We start from the raw sequence: 18,870 nt of genomic DNA, 5'->3' as shown, positions 1-18,870 counted from the left end.
TTGCTTCCGTAAGCTGTGCAGTGGGCCATGGCATTATTAGCTGTGCAATGGATCATGGCACTATATTTTCTGGATTCATTGGCTGATTTCAATAGGTGTGGGCATCAGGTGTGGTGCATAAACATCATCAGCACCACCCTGGGCCCCTGGTGGCTGGCGCACAAACTGCGCTGCGCTACGCATGAGAAACCCTCTCCATATGATAGAGCTCAGTGATTCAGTCCCTTATCCCTGAGGTCACACTCTATGACCTTGTCCCAGGTCTTTTTTGGTCTGCCTCTTGCAACCCTACCCCCCAGTACTGTATTTACATTTCTCACTTTCTGCCAGGGTTGGAAAAAAGCTTGTCATAAATGATTTATGACAAGACAGTGATTTAAATCAGTCGTAAATGTCATAAATGTCATAAATATATAACATCCCAAATTTCCAAAAATATGTATCAAATTGTGTACATTTGAAAAGCTATGAAAATATACCAGTATATAAAGCTGTATTTCATGCAGTCCCACAATGCCATAGCTACATTCAAAATGTCAGATAAGGACAAATAAAGTAACATGTCAAGTATTTTAGTTTGCTTTTACTTGGCCAAGAATTCAGTACACTCTGACAGACATAAATGAAACAAAACCATACAATCATACATGCATAAGTTATAATGGCTGCTCCTTAACCCTTAAACGGCGGGCTTGTTTTGCTTTGACTTGCGGCTCCCGCGGGCATATTTGCACTCCGATAGACTCTCTAAAAATATTTGCCAAAAATCAGTTATTAGTCCTAGAATATTAAAAACACATATGCTTATGGCACATACCTTCAGCTTTCTCCTGGGGTGTTTGTTGAGCCTTTGTCGAGTACCGTAGGACTTGTGGAGACCTCTGAAGTTGGGTAACGAAGTCTCCACTTTACACTTCACGACAACTCGTAATATGATTACCACAGCCAGATATTATCACTAGAAACACTATTCTGTGATTCTCAAATAGTTTGGAATCCATACTCAAAAAAAAAAAAAAAAAAATGTGAAAGCAATGAAAACTACGATGGCGTATGACCATCCCACTTCCGATCGTTTGCCGCTGGTGGTGTCATTTATTATTCATAAAAACACTCACAGTTTATATTTCTATTACTATATAACACTTATATATATCTACAGTCTTTATCCATAAGTTTCCTTCAGTAATAGTAGTTTATTGTCACTGTAGGGATTCAATTTCTTTCAGTAAAATACGTAGCATTCATTTTCTCGTCCTGTATACTAGCATTGAGAGTGAATGTCACTTTCACCTTCACTCCCATAACTCATACTATTCATACATGCTAGAGTGAAACTTTCACTTTCATTATGCCTAGTATATATACTCATATTCTTATAATACTACTCATTTACATTTCTATTTACATTCTCTATTTTATTTACAGTAATCACTCTAATATCCGGACGCCCAATATCCAAACATCCCCACTAACCGGACATAATCGTCCCGGGATCCAATATTCCCAAAATGGTCCGAACCCCCCCGCCCCCCCAAAAAAACCCCATTTTTCCGCCCGTAATTTGAACTTGCCGCGCACGGCAAGATTCCGACAAGGAAGGCGACAATGATGTGGACTCCTCTCAGCAGGACACTACTCCAGCCATCCCCAAGCTGAGCGCACTCCGGGAACATCTAGAGTTCGTCCTAGACTACCTGGAACACCTGGACTGTGACAGGAAGATGGAGCCCTTGGGACTCGTGGAGGAAGTGCGTGCTTTCAGGCAGCGCATCATCAGTCGTCAGAATCGTCGGTCATTGCGTCAATCAACCATTGACAGTTTTTTCAGGCCCGTGACCCCCGCTGTGCCCAGCCCTGGCTCCACTCCGTTGCCTCCCCAAGACAGGCCCTCATGCTCCAAGCCACAGCCCAGCACATCAGCCACGGTGGAGTCACCGCTCAACGTGAGTTTGCGGCTGTCTTCAGAGTCGTCTGCAGTGGGTACGCCATCACCACGACCCAGCAATGCACCCCTAGGTCACCTGCCACTGATACTCTTGGACTCTGACAGTGAATAAACAGCAAGAACTCCTCCACTAGACCACATAGGAATTTAGAGTGTTGTGCAGTGAAAAAAACAGTGTGTTGTGTTAAGGATTTACAGTTGTGAGAGAAAAGACTCAATTGAAGCAAAATTTAACGTAAATAGACTTGTTTGTTTTGGCTTTGGAAATTATTAGAAGAATGGGAAAAGTTAAAGTGCAACACTTAGTAAGTTACAACGGAGCATTAGTTAGACAAGAGTGCGCACTGTGAAGAGAACGGACTTCTGTGTGCGATTGACTAAGTTCAGTGCAAGACTTCAGGAACAGTGTACTGCAAGTGCTTCAGGAAATCCTTCTTACTGTCAGAGTCCGAGAGGAGGCATTTATTCATCGAGGTGGCCATGGACTTGCTGTAAGTAGGCAGAATGTTTCATACTGTACTTTTTTCCATACTATACTTACCTCATTTCACTCTTTAATGTCCTTTATTGGTGTGAATAGGGTGTTAGGAGCTATGCATGTGCAGTAGGAAGGTGTTTTTCTGAGTTAGGCTAGGTTAGGGTCCATAAGTACCAGTCCAGGAGCCAGTCACCAGAATGTTTATTATTGTATGAACCTACTTCTAAACCCTCATTTTATGTTTCTTTTGCATTTATTTCAGTCATTTATGTGCCATATTGATGTGATTTGGGTCTTAAATAGGTGCTATGCATGTCCAGAGGGAGTTGTATAGGTGTTTCTCTGAGTTAGGGTCCATAAGTACAAGTCCATAAGCTGGGGCCCATTATCCGGACAGGACCACTATCCGGACCTGCCTATGGCTCTATTACGTCGGATATTGGAGTGATTACCTTTACATTTCTATTTTATTTACACTGTGTTATGCACTGTCACTTGAAGTAACTTATAAAACTATTTTCCACTGTTCACTTATATTTACATTCATTGCTTTCACTTGCTGTTTACACATTATTTACAATTCCACTTGCACTGTTTTACTCAACAGAAAGATCGTAGTCACTCTCTTTCAATTGTCAGGCCTTTACCTCTTTCCACATGAGGTTTAGTAAGGGGTAAAGGTCACAGGGCCCTTTGCATGGGGCTAAAAAGCGGCAGAAGTTAGCAGGAGCGAATCCGACATACTTTCACCTTGAATGACGACAGTGAACTGATAGTTGTGGCCTCCTGCCGCCTGGCTAGGGTGAGTGCAATACTGCCAACTTCAACCCTGTGAGACCTGGTAACATATAGCAATGAAATGATTGGCAGGAAACCAAGACAATACATAATAAATTAGGTAGTTCCAGGTGAATGTAAATATCACTTAGGCTTCTCCCTTCCTTTCTTGTATATATTTTTATTAAGAAAACAGATTATACGGCATATTTCAAGGGGAAATAAACAGCGAAAATTAGCGAACGAGTGCATGTGAGGTGTTGTCAGGTGATAATTATCCAATTCTAGGTGTATGGCACTCTCACTTAACTTATTTCTTTCTTGTATATATTATTTGGTATAAGAATAGCGCATAGGGCGTATTTCAATGGATGAAATCAGTGAAAAATTCCAGGGAAGATTTACTTAGTGTAGCACAGCCGGGCAGGCGAGAGGATAGGGTAATGGAGGGGAGGTAGGGAGGGGAGTCAAGAACGGGGAGAAATGACTAAATTGTCGACAATGGATGGGAGTACAGATGAGATTAGGAGTGCTGACTAGTGTTAGACATTGGCAGTACTGATAGATGATACAAGCCACCACTTGAAAGCCCGGGTGAATTCAAAATAACACAGACTCACAAAAGTGACGCCCTGTGGTATGATCCCTTGCTCCCAAGCGTCATGAAAGTGACGCCCCGCGGTTAAGGGGTTAAAAGATAAATTAAATAATATTTCTGATTTGATGGAACAGTGATAAAAAATTATATATTTTTGTACTGTCTTAATAGATTATAAATTTTATAATTCTCTGTTCTTTTTGAAACTAAAATTGTATTACTCCTGAAGATTTTAAATAAAAAGAATAAACGTTTAGATTTAGGGTACTGTACTGTAATATATTTCTTAATTTTTACTAAAGTACATTTTTCCTTCTAATAACTACAATGATCAACTGTAACTGGTTTGCTACATTTACGTAACAATGCATTTATTTTGGGAAAAATAAGTAAATAAAACTACGGTATGTGAAAGTATGCACATAATATTTTTGTATATATTTATGACATGAAAATTATCAAAAATTGCTGATTTAAATCACTTTTAAATCACTTGATTTAAATCATGCCAACCCTGCTTTCTGCACCCAATTGTCATCCCCCATCCTCTCCACATGCCCAGATCATCTCAGTCTACCCCACCTCATCACAACACCAATACTCTCCAGTCCCATCCTTCCTCCCAACTCTTCCATTTCAGGCCTAGCCCCCCCCTCCCGAGGCCTTGCATTCAAGTTGCACTGCAAATCCGTATAATCATTGCCATTTCTGCACATTTGCCTGCGAATATCTTCTTATTTTACTGCCTTGGTCTCACTGCCATACAGAATTACACTCCTAACACATGCAGCATACAAAGATCCCCCTTAGCATGGATGGAGAGCCCTCTCATTGTCAGGAGAGGCAACAGCTCCCTGAACTTCTTCCAACCACTTCTCACTCTGGCCACAGCCAACCCCATCTCCAGCACATAACATGTCTCCCAAGTAACAAAACTCTTCGACACACTCAAGAGACTCATCAGCAAGATCAGTCCTATCATGCCTGACAATCTCCACATGCTCTCCCTGACACACTATGCATGTGAAATCAGCATTATCTTGCAGTCTACCTCTTATATCACAAGGTCTCTTATGCACCCGCTTATCACAAACACAGCACAAGATGGAATTACTTCCCATGCCCTTGTGGCAACCCGCACATGGTCACTCTCCCTCTTCTTTGACTACTGTCTCCAACCCTAGCTACCACTACCTTTGTTTTTTCTGCATTTTCTCTCAAGCCTGTGTCCCATTCCATCTCCCCATTTCCTAAATCTTTCCTCCATCTCCCTTTCTTTCTCTGCAATCAACACCAAATCATTGGCATACAACATCTCCCATGGAAGTCCATTTCTGAAGTCATGCGAGAGGGTTTCAAGCTCCATGATAAACTATCATGGGCGCAGGACTGATCCCTGATGCACACCAGCATTCACAGAAAACTCGTCACTCAAATTTCCATTCACTTTTACCTGGGTGCAAGTACCCACATACATATCCATAACCACCCTAACCAGCCACTTATTGATCCCAGGCTTTCTCATTGCCCACATCGCCACCTCCCTAGGAACTCTGTCAAAGGTCTTCTCCAAATCAACAAAAACAAAGTACAGTACAGATCCCTTTTCTTTCCTATAAATTTTTCTTGAAGCTGTAGAACAATGAATATGACACCAGTGGTCCTTCTGCTTGGCATAAACCCAAACTGCATATCATCAATAATCGTTCTTTCGCTAATCATACCTTTTAGGACTCCATTACCTTCAATATTTGGTCCAAAAGTTTTATGCCTTTATATTTTCCTCTTTCCAGGGCATCACCCTTCCCTTTGTACACATTTACAATCACACTCCTCAGCCAGCCATCTGGGACAACACATTCATTTATAATTATATTTACCACTATTGAGGCCTTCAGCATTTCATCAGTCATCCCAGACATAACTGCCACCTTCCCCAACTGCATTCTGTCTGTCGCCCTGTGCACAGTAGCAGCATCAATCAAAGGCCAAAGACCAAACACTGGATCTACTGACTCAAATCTTCTGCATTCCAGTCAAACTCCTCATTCAGCAGCCGGTAATAATGTGCACTTCAGGCATCTTTAATATCCTCACTTTCACCGCTACCTTTTCTTCATCATTCTTCACACACTGCTCGCCTATGATATCCATGTTTTCCCTCTTCATCTAATTTGCCACTTTAAATATCATTTCTTCTTTCAGCACAAATAGGTTATCCAGTAAAAGTTTCTGAGACTCAGATTTTGCCCTGTATACCTCCTCTCTAGCCCTACACTTAGCAGCCAGTTTTTTTGTGTGTGTGGGGGGGAGGGGGGCTTTAGGCTTTGTGGTCATAGGCCTGCCTCACTATCTCCATTGAACCCGTTATATCGACCACAGTAAACGATAAATCACTATGCAGTGGATTTTCACTTGACGTTATCCCCATCGTATAGCAAGGCATGACTATTGTATATCAGTCATCTTACATCCGTCATCTGATATATATTTTTTTTCATGAAATATGCATTAGACAGCAATTCTTTTACTTCTTTCGGGTCTGTCTGTTGTGGAGCCCCCAACAGGCTCCAAAGTAAACAGTGATAAGTTGACTTGTATTTAGGTAAATTGTAGTTTCTTAAAAGTTTGTAATGTGAGGTATTTTCTTTAAGGGGAGTATAATTGTTTCAACAGTATTACATCGGATATCTGATTTCAAAACGTTAATAAAAATATGCATTAGACAGGGACTTATATTATTTCTCTCAGTTCCGTCTGTTGGGGAGCCACCGTGCTTCTCAGGAACGTTCCAGTATTACTTGGGAACAGCTTGAATGTGGTCCCGAATGGAGGTTTCTGAAGGTTGGCTGGGGGTGGCTGTAAAAGGAAAATTTGTTCTGAGCTGTGTAGTTTGCTGAGGATGGCATTGGGAATGGCTATAGAAACGGCTGTTAACCCTTGTCTGTTTGGACAAGCAGACCCGTTGATCTCTGTTAAGCAGTTGCTTCAGTGGGGTTGTCCTCAAGGTATAGTACAATACATACACCATGTAAGGATCCCATGCCATCTTGGTGGTAGACAGTGCCACACCAGGGTTGGATCAGGTCCTTCCCACAGTGAGGTGTAGGGAAATATGAAAAGTTTTGGCTCATGGGTGGATACTGCAGCTGCTCCACCCAGAATGCACAATGCCACCACATAAAGGCTTCTTATCAGTGCCAGAACAGAAGTGACAAGAGGCTGTGAAAAGGATGAAATGGTTCACAGTAAAAAAGGACTCCAAGGCATTGGTAGGTGAACAGGCAGAACACAAGTGGCTAAATAATTGCTGGCTGGACATAGTACTGTACTAAGAAGAACATGATAAATTGAAAAGGGGAAAAACTGTCATATCAGGGTGTATTGAAAAGTACATAGGCCTGCATGACAGGATTAATGTAGGTGTCAAAGGGTTACTCAGTGTTGTGCTACCTTTGGGTGACTCTGCACTGAGTGGCAAGCCAGATGATTCTGTGTAAACCTGGAAATCATTCATTCATCATTCATTCATTGCCAGATGCCATGTATCCCAAACGGGGTGGCCAAGGCTTAGAGTTAATTGTTTTAAAGGGAGGGGCACTAATCCTCCACCAACCCCACTTGACACGTAGGGAGAACATTATGCCAACAGCATCTGGTGTTCCCAAGCAGTCACCCATCCAAGTACTAACCAGACCCAACGTTGCTTAACTTCGCTGATCGGACGGGAAGCGGTGTACTCAACGTGGTATGAAATCATTTGTTGTTAAATGGTAACCTTGTAAACAGATAGTTCCAAGTGGTGTGGTGGATTGAGGTGCTGCAGCCACATTGAGCCTGTAAAGGTTTATATCAGAGGGATGGTTGGAGGTTATTGCTCATAGCTAGTTATAATGCATCTCGTGTGAGTGAGGTTGGTCACCCTTACTTTAAATGCCATGTCTGGGTAGCTTTTAATTACCCCTAGGCTTCTGTGCCCCTGATGAGGCAAAGGAGGATTAGATGATTGATGAATGGATTAAGGAGTGATACAGTACTTGGTATGTATACAAACACAGGACAAATTTAAGTACAGCCAAGGATTGAGAGGATTAGACTGGAAAGGACCTTTAAAAAGATGTTTAAAATAACACCTGTATATGAGAACAGTAAGGTGTTATAAGTTGATAAAGAAAGATGTGCTGGAATGTCACCTATGGTCAGAGGAGTATGATCTAATTTTTTTTTGTTACTGTACTAATTGTAATCTTTTTTTCAGGTGATGTGAGTCGAAGAAAGTGCAGCCTCATGGCGGTGGGCAGAGTGACATAAAGGCTGTTTGTATGTATTTACACTTTGCTGGACTGATTCTTTGTAAGGTAGTATGCTTCCCCTGAGTCACTGTTATATATAACCAGTGTAAATTGTGCCTCATAAGTGGCTTGCAGCTTGGCCTGTGCAGACCTTCATTGTGTCTCATGAGGTCTGTAGTTTGGTAAGGATTAAGATAGTGTGGCTATACGGTAGGTAGAAAAGTCATTATTATGTGTTTAATTATTTATTATTATTATTATTATTATTATTACTACTACTGTTACTACTACTACTACTTCTACTACTACAGTACAACTACCTGGCATTACCACTATTATTCATTCATTCATTCATCATTTAATCCTGTGTTGCCCCATGAGGAGCATGAGAGCCCTAGGCTAGTCAAGTTTGTCATGACATTTAAAGTGAGAGTGACCAGCCTCACTCATCCCTGAGTGGCATTATATGAGTAATAAACCCCAACCACCCCTTGGATATGAACCTGCGCTGGCTCAATCCAATTGGAGTGCCATATTTACGCACTAAACCACCAGGTGCCAAAATTTGGTTATATGGTTACCACCTAGCATGGGAAATGGTTTCCTGGTGTACAGGAAATCATTTGGTTTGTCACTCAGTGTAGAGTCACCCATAGACAAAAGGAAGAGGAAAGATTGAAGGAAAGAAAGACAAGAGGAAGGAAGGATAAAAGGAAGGAAGAGAGGAAAGGGCAGGCATCCGAGAGCAGCACTACATTGTGTGAGTGGATGGTGAGTGCCCTCACATTATCATTATTATTATTATTATTATTATTATTAATTATTATACAGTATATCTGGGGAGGCAGTGACAGAATCGGTCCTACCAATGTCACCACTATAAGGTGTCCCTCTCCACCATCAGTATTAAGTTGGTTAAGGGTTATATAGAACTCCTGCTGCTGCTAGTGTTTTATGGCTGATGGTGTTTTATTGCTGTTGGTGTTTTGTTGATGCTGGTGTTGCCGATGCTAATAGTGTTTTATTGCTGCTGCTGTTGCTGCTGTGGTTGATGATGATGCTTGTGTGGCTGCTGATGATGCAGTACGTGTTTTGTAGCTGCTGCCACGGCTGGTGTTGGTGATGCTGTGATGCTTTTTTTTATTTATTTATTTATTTTTTTGCTGCTAATGATGCTGGTTTAATGTATTCGACCAGTAGGCTGCTCCTTGTACAAAGTGGGGTTGCCTCAGGATGGCACTGGCTACCCCAATCTCCTGGAATACCTTCTGCCCACCCTGAAAAGATTGGCCTGGGCCACTGGGTAACCCCATAACTGTCTTGGCCACTCCAGTCTTCAAGTCATAGCCATGTCCCTGCATCCACAACTACAGCTACTGCCTCTACTCCTACTGCTTCTGCCACCCAGCTGACATACGTGAGTTGCACATTTTTTGGTTTGACCACCTTGACTTGGCGGTGATTTTTGTCCTTTGGCAGCCTCATCCCCATAGCCCGGTTGCAGGAGACAGTGATAACAATACTATTGTTCTGCATCATTTCCATATCTCTATTAAGCCAAGTTGATTTGGACAGTTAACAGTTGCTCCCCTATTTAGGAAATTTTTATTGAGAATTCCTCATCCCATCCTTGGGTGGGAAAAGGTGGTTGGGGTGATGATGACAGTAGATGTTGATGATGGATAATGATGATGATGATGTTTGTGATAATCAGCTCCATAACTTAGGCCATTGACTATATGGCAAATTATTCAGCCACTATGATATACAAGGCCACATACCTCACCTAGGCACTCATTTTACATGCTAATCAATGACAAAGACCACCGTGATGATGATGCAGTGCCAGAACTCAGTTCCTGGCACAATCAGGCTGGTAGTTTCTTAGCAGCAACACAAACCTTAAGGCCTAATAGAAATCTGTAGCTGGTAAGTTCTTAAATGTTCTTAAGTGGGAGAGCAAGTGTCTGTATTCCATCAAACACCAGTTGGTTTTATTCAGCTGAGAGTGATGCTTGGGGGGTCTAAGGATAGTAATGATCTTTATTTTTAACTTACATACTTAAATCTTTGCTCAGTTGTCATAGTTCTTTCATCTTAACATGGTCCCCATGTTTGTCCATTTGCCAGCTATTTTCATGTGCTGTTGCTCAAAGATAAAATGGCAGTACTCCAGATCTACATCATTCCATTGCACTGCTTCATGACCAGCATTATTCTGTTTGCCTAACTCTTACCGAGATGGTAATTCTAGGCTAGGCTAAAGTAACAGGAGCATAGTAAGCAGATTCCCCGGATATATATATACCTGTAGTAAAGTCTGGCAGCCTTTCCATTGCACTCTGTGACAAGCATCAGTCTACTTGGTAAAATATTGGAACAACTCAGTATTATTTGAAGTTGGTAGATAGGTAGATAGATAGGCACACATAGATAGATAAACTTATTACATAGATACACATAGATACATTGCTAGATAAATGGTTGGTAGATATGTTGCTAGAATTTTTGAGATGGACAGAAAGGTTTAGAATTGTGAGATAGGAAGGTTCCCCCCCCCCCCTTTTTTTTTTTTTTTTCCTGTATTGCTTTCAGTTGAAGAATGTCTGGTGTTAGTACAGTGAAAGTGGCTTGTCTTTGTGGCTGTGGTGATTACCTAACATCATTTCTTAGCAAACCTCCTATGCCACAAAGAAGACACGTTATTATTATTATTATTATTATTATTATTATTATTACTGTATTATTATTAAACAGTTGTACAATGGACACAAAACATTTTATTGCTTGTGGTTGCCCAGGTCATTCATTTCAAGCACTTCTTATTACCTTACTGGTGTATAATACTGTACCATTTACTGTGGTTCTTAGGAATAGTTAAGATGAGGCTGGGACCACAGTAACAACAGGTATTAGTAAAAGTAAAGACATAGCAACCCATAAGCTCATAAATATAGGTGTCATATAAAAGGACATTCATAAAAAGCCATAGTGCCTTTTTTTATTTATTTATTTTTTCTTACAGACAATAAATATTGGTGTTTTGCTTAATTAATCCTACCTGAAATATTTGTGCAGTATTTGTTTAGTTACATTTGTATTCTGGTTCTTTGGTAATGATGTTACTTGTGCATACTTAATATTGCCATGTCATTGTGATGTACTACACAGTCTGCTGCAGGAAAAAGTACAGTATACATTTGTAGTCCTTGTGGAAGATTTTAATATGCAGCATGTCAATTCTGGAATGGTCTTCCTCAATTTCTACTGCATTTCCCTTTGTCTGTGACCTCCAGTCTTTTAAATGCTGTGTGTGCAAGGATCTCACTATTTATAGATCTTGATTTTGGCACTTGTTTATTTCTGTTTCTTGGAAGGAGCAACATTGCAGTCTTCAAGCATTTGGTTCCTTCTTTACATTCAAGGAAAAGAAAATACTGCCCTGAATAGCACCAAGAAATGAAAGAATGCGGTATGGAGCATTCTTCATTAATATCCGTGTATCTTAAATTATTGAGCATTTTGAGTTTGTTTTCCTTCATTTATATCAAAGATTTACGAGCATTTAATTCCATCCCTTCATTTATGAGAAAGAATAATAAATAACATTGTGAGTTGTCTCCCTTCATTGATGTCAGAGATTAACGAGCATCTTGAGTTGCCTCCCATTAATTATGTCAAAGATTAATGTACATCCCCAGTTGCTCCCCTTCATTTATAAAAACATGTCATTAATATGGTTTATGTTTTTTTTTTTTTTCCTGTGGCCAACTGTACATTTATTTGTGTAGTGAAATGGATAGGTTTTTATGCATTTTTTATTTTTTTTATTTATTTTTTTTACCAGACAGAGATCTATACCTTCTTTTAGCTTGGTTGATGGCTAGATGCAGTCAGATTGGAGAGTAAATTTGGCTCGTAACCACAGAAGCTCAGTCCTACTCATCACAGAGGTTTAGGCACCCTTGAAGTAGTATTGAAGCTAAAGTTACCTGGCTCTGTCAGCTGAAAACAGACTGACTATAGTTATGTGTGTCTTTATGTTTTTATTATACTCCTTTCGCAGCAAGAAGTCCGTTCAGGGTGTGGCAGAAGTTGGAATTTCCCCGAGTGCGACGTTGCCAATTTGACCACCAATTATCGGATTATCACTCAGTCTCCCTACCTACCCCCATCCCACCTGTTTCTCTGTCCCTCTCTCTCTCTATTTATTATTTATTTTCAACTTTTTTTCCACACCACCTATGAGGTAAAAGTCTAGGTGCATTTTATTTTTAAGAGATTTCCCCTGTAGGGCTAATCCTCTCTCTGATCTTTAATTATAATCTTCTTCCTCGTCAGAACTTTCTGTTATATTGACGACGAATGACTCTACGAAATGTGGAGGCTTCCCATTGGCTGCTGTCCATTGTTTATATCCCGTGATTGGCTGACAGGCGGCCAATGGGAGAGCGCAAACTAACAGCTCCACGTCGACCCCTCATTTCATTTTTACATATCAATCAGTGTATTCGGTCAGCCATTACTATAAATATATTCGGTCAGCCATTACTATCCTGGGTGGTGGCTAGACAGGGAGTGACCCTGGTTCCCTCGCCAACGTCAGTGTGGCAACATGGGAAAAAAGCGCTGCCACGTGTCATAGAATTAATTCAAATCGTTGTTTTAGGTCTAAAAAGTGATACTCAGTGTACTATATAGCTTCCTTTACTATATACAGAATATAAAAAACAATTTCAAATAGCACATAGATGGGAAATAAGAGAGAGAGAGGCATGTACTACGGTTGATTTGGCAGCATCGCTAGAGGTGATTCACCAGGTGGGCCCCACCCTGAACGGACTTCTTGCGGTGAAAGGACTTTACCTGTTGACCTGTAATGGTATAAAAAAAAATTCCCATTTATATTCCTGTTGAATTGTAGTACAGTAATTCTCCAATTATCCAGTGCGGATTAACTGACAAATGTCATTATCGGACAAGCAATAATCTGGCTGAATCAAAGCAGTGTCCACTTTTTTGTGGCATTAATAAACTGCATGTCACTAAGCACATGGGAATAATCAAGTAAATCTTTTACAGTACTACAGTATGGTGAGGTCAGTATACAGTAACTGTGTATTTTACTGTAAAATCCTGTACTGTTTATCAAGAAAAGTACTTGGGGGTGTTTTTTTATATACAAATAATTACACAGCGCAATATAAGGTTTTTATAGGGGTTATGCCTCCTGTAGAGGAGGGCTTTGGATGAGTCATGAGATATAATTAGGGATTACTGTATTTGTCTTCAGAATTACATCCATTTTTGATGTGATTTTATATATGATATCATGTATAGTTATGTATTGTAGTAGGCTTGCTTGTGTTCTTTCCTTTCTTCTTCTCCCTTCTCTCTTGCCGTCACTCCTCCCTCTCCTCTTTTCCCTCTTTCCTTTTCCCACCTTTATACGATACCACCATGACAACAGAAACCCTGCTACTCCCCCGACCACCACCACCACCACCACCAGTACACTGCTACCCTCCCTACCACAACCATCACCACCACCACCACCACCACCACCACCAGTACACTGCTACCCTCCCTTCCACAACCATCACCACCAGCAGTACATTGCTACCCATCCTTCCACCACTGCCAGTACACTGCTACCATTCCTACCACCACCACCACCACCAGTACACTGCTACCATTCCTACCACCACCACCACCACCAGTACACTGCTACCATTCCTACCACCACCACCACCACCAGTACACTGCTACCATTCCTACCACCACCACCACCACCAGTACACTGCTACCATTCCTACCACCACCACCACCACCAGTACACTGCTACCATTCCTACCACCACCACCACCACCAGTACACTGCTACCCTCCCTACCACCACCACCACCAGTACACTGCTACCATTCCTACCACCACCACCACCACCAGTACACTGCTACCATTCCTACCACCACCACCACCACCACCAGTACACTGCTACCCTCCCTACCACCACCAGTACACTGCTACCATTCCTACCACCACCACCACCAGTACACTGCTACCATTCCTACCACCACCACCACCAGTTCACTGCTACCCTCCCTACCACCACCACCACCACCACCACCAGTACACTGCTACCCTCCTTACCACCACCACCACCAGTACACTGCTACCCTCCTTACCACCACCACCACCACCACCAGTACACTGCTACCACCACCACCACCACCACCAGTACACTGCTACCACCACCACCAGTACACTGCTACCACCACCACCAGTACACTGCTACCACCACCACCACCACCACCAGTACACTGCTACCACCACCACCACCACCACCAGTACACTGCTACCACCACCACCACCACCACCAGTACACTACTACCCTTCCTACCACCACCACCAGTACACTGCTACCACCACCACCACCACCACCAGTACACTGCTACCCTCCCTACCACCACCACCAGTACACTGCTACCACCACCACCACCAGTACACTGCTACCACCACCACCACCAGTACACTGCTACCACCACCACCACCAGTACACTGCTACCCTTCCTACCACCACCACCAGTACACTGCTACCCTCCCTACCACCACCACCACCACCAGTACACTGCTACCCTCCCTACCACCACCACCACCATCAGTACACTGCTACCACCACCACCACCAGTACACTGCTACCACCACCACCACCAGTACACTGCTACTCTTCCTACCACCACCACCACCAGTACACTGCTACCCTTCCTACCACCACCACCACCAGTACACTGCTACCACCACCACTAGTACACTGCTACCACCACCACCAGTACACTGCTACCACCACCACCACCAGTACACTGCTACCACCACCACCACCAGTACACTGCTACCACCACCACCACCAGTACACTGCTACCACCACCACCACCAGTACACTGCTACCACCACCACCACCACCAGTACACTGCTACCACCACCACCACCAGTACACTGCTACCACCACCACCAGTACACTGCTACCACCACCACTAGTACACTGCTACCACCACCACCAGTACACTGCTACCACCACCACTAGTACACTGCTACCACCACCACCAGTACACTGCTACCACCACCACTAGTACACTGCTACCACCACCACCAGTACACTGCTACCACCACCACCAGTACACTGCTACCACCACCACCACCAGTACACTGCTACCCTCCCTACCACTACCACCACCACCACCACCACCAGTACACTGCTACCCTCCCTACCACTACCACCACCACCACCACCACCAGTACACTGCTACCCTCCCTACCACTACCACCACCACCACCACCAGTACACTGCTACCCTCCCTACCACTACCACCACCACCACCACCAGTACACTGCTACCCTCCCTACCACCACCACCACCACCAGTACACTGCTACCCTCCCTACCACTACCACCACCACCAGTACACTACTACCACCACCACCACCACCAGTACACAACTACCACCACCACCAGTAGACTACTACCACCACCACCACAACCACCACCAGTACACTGCTACCCTCCCTACCACCACCACAACCACCAGTACACTACTACCATTCCTACCACCACCACCAGTACACTACTACCACCACCAGTACACTACTACCACCACCAGTACACTACTACCACCACCAGTACACTACTACCACCACCAGTACACTACTACCACCACCACCAGTACACTACTACCACCACCACCACCACCACCACCAGTACATTACTACCATTCCTACCACCACCACCAGTACACTGCTACCACCACCACCACCACCAGTACACTACTACCACCACCACCACCAGTACACTACTACCACCACCACCACCAGTACACTACTACCACCACCACCACCAGTACACTACTACCACCACCACCACCAGTACACTACTACTACCACCACCACCACCAGTACACTACTACCACCACCACCACCACCAGTACACTACTACCACCACCACCACCAGTACACTACTACCACCACCACCAGTACAATACTACCACCACCACCACCACCAGTACACTACTACCACCACCACCACCACCACCAGTACACTACTACCACCACCACCACCACCACCAGTACACTGCTACCACCACCACCACCAGTACACTGCTACCACCACCACCACCAGTACACTGCTACCACCACCACCACCAGTACACTGCTACCACCACCACCACCAGTACACTGCTACCACCACCACCACCAGTACACTGCTACCACCACCACCACCAGTACACTGCTACCACCACCACCACCACCAGTACACTGCTACCACCACCACCACCAGTACACTGCTACCACCACCACCACCAGTACACTGCTACCACCACCACCACCAGTACACTGCTACCACCACTACCACCAGTACACTGCTACCACCACCACCACCATCACCACCAGTACACTGCTACCATTCCTACCACCACCACCACCACCAGTACACTGCTACCACCACCACTAGTACACTGCTACCACCACCACTAGTACACTGCTACCACCAGCACCACCAGTACACTGCTACCATTCCGACAACCACCACCACCAGTACACTGCTACCATTCCTACCACCACCACCACCACCACCAGTACACTGCTACCATTCCTACCACCACCACCACCAGTACACTGCTACCCTTCCTACCACCACCACCACCAGTACACTGCTACCACCACCACTAGTACACTGCTACCACAACCACCAGTACACTGCTACCCTTCCTACCACCACCACCACCAGTACACTGTTACCACCACCACCACCACAAGTACACTGCTACCACCACCACCATCACCACCAGTACACTGGTACCACCACCACCACCACCAGTACACTACCACCACCACCAGTACACTACCACCACCACCACCAGTACACTACCACCACCACCACCACCAGTACACTACCACCACCACCACCACCACCACCAGTACACTGCTACCTCCACCACCACCACCCCCACCAGTACACTGCTACCCTTCCTACCACCACCACCACCAGTACACTACCACCACCACCACCACCACCACCAGTACACTGCTACCTCCACCACCAGTACACTGCTACCTCCACCACCACCACCACCAGTACACTGCTACCCTTTCTACCACCACCACCACCACCAGTACACTGCTACCCTTCCTACCACCACCACCACCAGTACACTACTACCACCACCACCAGTACACTGCTACCACCACCACCACCACCACCACCAGTACACTGCTACCCTTCCTACCACCACCACCACCAGTACACTACTACCACCACCACCAGTACACTGCTACCACCACCACCAGTACACTGCTACCCTGCCTACCACCACCACCACCAGTACACTACTACCACCACCACCAGTACACTACCACCACCACCACCACCACCACCACCACCACCACCAGTACACTACCACCACCACCACCACCAGTACACTACCACCACCACCACCACCAGTACACTGCTACCACCACCACCAGTACACTGCTACCACCACCACCAGTACACTGCTACCACCACCACCACCACCACCACCAGTACACTACTACCACCACCACCACCACCAGTACACTACTACCACCACCACCACCACCACCAGTACACTACTACCACCACCACCACAACCAGTACACCACCACCACCACCAGTACACTGCTACTCTCCCTACCACCACCACCACCAGTACACTGCTACCCTCCCTATCACCACCACCAGTACACTGCTACTCTCCCTATCACCACCACCACCACCAGTACACTACTACCACCACCACCACAACCAGTACACTACTACCACCACCACCACCACCAGTACACTACCGCCACCACCAGTACACTGCTACTCTCCCTACCACCACCACCACCACCAGTACACTGCTACCCTCCCTACCACCACCACCACCAGTACACTGCTACCCTCCCTACCACCACCACCAGTACACTGCTACCCTCCCTACCACCACCACCACCAGTACACTGCTACCCTCCCTACCACCACCACCACCACCAGTACACTGCTACCCTCCCTACCACCACCACCACCACCACCACCAGTACACTGCTACCCTCCCTACCACCACCACCACCACCACCACCAGTACACTGCTACCCTCCCTACCACCACCACCACCAGTACACTGCTACCCAACACCACCACCACCAGTACCTACACTGCTACCTCCCTACCACCACCACCACCACCACCACCACCACCAGTACACTCCTACCACCACCACCACCACCACCACCAGTACACTGCTACCCTCCCTACCACCACCACCACCAGTACACTGCTACCCTCCCTACCACCACCACCAGTACACTGCTACCCTCCCTACCACCACCACCACCAGTACACTGCTACCCTCCCTATCACCACCACCACCACCAGTACACTGCTACCCTCCCTACCACCACCACCACCACCACCAGTACACTGCTACCCTCCCTACCACCACCACCACCACCACCACCAGTACACTGCTACCCTCCCTACCACCACCACCACGTACACTGCTACCAACACCACCACCACCAGTACACTGCTACCCTCCCTACCACCACCACCACCAGTACACTGCTACCCTCCCTACCACCACCACCACCAGTACACTGCTACCCTCCCTACCACCACCACCACCACCAGTACACTGCTACCCTCCCTACCACCACCACCAGTACACTGCTACCCTCCCTACCACCACCACCAGTACACTGCTACCCTCCCTACCACCACCACCAGTA

At 45.2% G+C, this 18,870-nt stretch overlaps 1 protein-coding gene and 1 pseudogene across 1 annotated transcript in view; one reads left to right on the top strand and one right to left on the bottom strand.

Annotated features, from left to right (window-relative positions):
- The window catches only part of LOC145392634 (uncharacterized), a 109,886-nt gene that overhangs the window by 1,537 nt on the left and 89,479 nt on the right, over window positions 1-18,870 (top strand). The window lies entirely within an intron of this gene.
- LOC145393151 (5S ribosomal RNA) lies at window positions 7,445-7,565 on the bottom strand (annotated as a pseudogene).

The sequence above is a fragment of the Coenobita brevimanus genome, chromosome 23, assembly GCF_032717465.1.
Source record: "Coenobita brevimanus isolate Jiangsu-jjx chromosome 23, ASM3271746v2, whole genome shotgun sequence".
Taxonomy (NCBI): Eukaryota; Metazoa; Arthropoda; class Malacostraca; order Decapoda; family Coenobitidae; genus Coenobita; species Coenobita brevimanus.
The sequence above is the reverse complement of the archived record's forward strand: the minus strand, read 5'-3'. Positions and strand labels throughout refer to the sequence as shown.